The following is a 2,412-nucleotide window of genomic DNA, read 5'->3' as shown; positions in this document are numbered from 1 at the left end:
ACAATAAAATCTGATACAATACAACAAATTCAAATACAAGAACATTTAATTACAAAATAGAAAACACAACAAACAACCATAAAAACCCTTGACTAACTAAAAGCCTGCTTGAACAGCAGAGTCTTCAATTGCTTTTTAAAAGAGTCGACAGATTTCACACATAGAAAGGGAGGCAAGTCATTCCAATGTGTAGGAGCCACTGCTTGGAATGATCGATCCCCTCTAAAAACCATATTCATTACTTAATCACATTAGTTGTTCGTAATAACCAGCTTAAGTATGCAGTGCACAGATCATATTAAGAGGAGATAACTGGGGATGTTAAGGTTCTGTATGGGAGGTGCGGGTCATTGGAAATGTTCTGCGCTAAAGCAACGCAAAGGCTCGTGGAGAAGTATTTTTTTAACGGTTTGTGTCCTAGTTGAAGTGTTTTTTGATGAAATGTTCTGTTAATTTTTTGGGTGTGCATGTATGTTATCTGGGTTTTAGTTTTGTATGGTTGATTTAGTCTTCATGTTCATCGCATCTGGACAGCGCGAGAAAAGTTTTAGAGATATTTAGCTAGTTGGACATCAATTTTTACCCTGAGTGAAATGTGTCATATAATTTATTACAGCTACGAACTTAATTATGTGCACATTGTGGTATTGAGTGAGATATTACAAATAATGTATTGAATGCACTTGTTTTTAATAAAAAAGGCGTGTCCTTAGTAGTGGTAAGTATCCAAATGTGTTGTTTGTTGTGTTTCTTTGCATGTTTAAAGCTATAGTGTGTATTTTCTGTCTGCCTTGTCTGTTTGTCGTGCTGCCTGTACGAGCCGTCCTGTGCATGCGCATATGATAATCCTGTTACAAGGATTTACAACACTGTATGATCGGTTCCACGCTCGTAGTTGTAGCGGTCTGCCGTTAGCCTCCACCGGGAAGCTAACGTTAGTTTAGTTTACAGATAATTTGGCTAACCGCCAGCTGAGATTGCATGTAATAACTTTTAAAGACCCTCACAATAAAACCTGAAAATAACCGTTAAAATATATAACTGTTATAGCTGTTATGTCAGTTCTACTTTACTTGTGCTAATTTAAAAGACAATCAATCAATGCTTGTGCATGCAAATGACGGATCGTGCAGGCAGCACAGATCTGGTACCGAATTGAAAGTAATGACAACAAAACTGTTCGGTAGTGATGGCCAAACGAAGCTTCATGAACCAGTGTCTTTATTTTCTGAGCCCACTAGATGGCGCTCTTGGTTTTAAGAGAAAGACCTAAGGCATTGCAATTCACTGTGTTCTCAACCAATTGTGGAACAGAGAGCTCCATCTAGTGGGCTCAGAAAATAAAGACACTGGTTCATGAAGCTTCATTTGGCCATCACTACTGTTCGGTGATTGCGTACCACCCCCACCCGTCCGCAACTGCTTGTAGCCAAGGAGGACACGGAGGACTAAAAGAACATGATGGACTCTTCAGAAGAGATAATTTTCTTCACTCAATTTTCTGCATGTGAAAGTCAACGGACACCACAATCTTCTGAAAATAGTCATACTGACGAACACAGAGAGTTTTTTGGTGCTGATAGTCTTAATTAGCTTCGTATCAACTCATTCGGCAATGGCTTGAATGTAACGGGCGTTTATTAATATAAAAAAGTTACCCACTAAAGCTTCAACTTAACATGCTTATTTTAGACAAGTCTACAGAAAAAATAATTTATTTTTACTAATGATAATTTTTAGTAATGACAACTAATGAAAGCTTGATTTGTCTACTGCATCAACTCTCCACTCTGTGTTAATTCAACTTTACCTGTTAAGTTTCACTTTGTGCAAAAAGCGTAGACGGTTTAAGACGGGTTACCCTCAAATTTCTAGTAAGGTCAACTAATTGTTGACCTTATGTATTTAAGCATAAGGGCACAGTCGCTTCTATATATTTTGAGTTATCTGTTTTAGCTACCAGCTGGCAACAGGCAACATTTTAGCAGTGTTGCCAGCCCTCTTTCAAGGACAGTGGCTACTTGTTGCTAAAAAGGTTCTAACAAGTTGCCAGGTAATGATTCGTATAAATAGGATGTATTTTCTACAGTCCCGTATTTAGAATGAGGGGGTTGCACAATAGCGCACCAGAAGCAGGTTTAGGTACACGATTAACAGTGGTTATGTCTTTTGTGTAAAAGGCTTGCCATATACCCCCTGAGCATTACCTGCCTGCACACCTCCATTCCCCAAATCAGCCCCCCTGTAAATATACAGAACAGTTCATTATTGCCAGATTGCTTGTAGTGCTGATCAGCCTTAGCGTCCAGCCCGACTTTAGTCTGTTTTTTGTTTAGGCTTGCTTTTCTGCTCCATTTTGGGTCTGTTTTGGTGACAGCTTACCTGTGGCTGACCTAATTTTTGAATCAAGAA

Source organism: Etheostoma spectabile, chromosome 3, assembly GCF_008692095.1.
Source record: "Etheostoma spectabile isolate EspeVRDwgs_2016 chromosome 3, UIUC_Espe_1.0, whole genome shotgun sequence".
Classification (NCBI taxonomy): domain Eukaryota; kingdom Metazoa; phylum Chordata; class Actinopteri; order Perciformes; family Percidae; genus Etheostoma; species Etheostoma spectabile.
The sequence above is the reverse complement of the archived record's forward strand: the minus strand, read 5'-3'. Positions refer to the sequence as shown.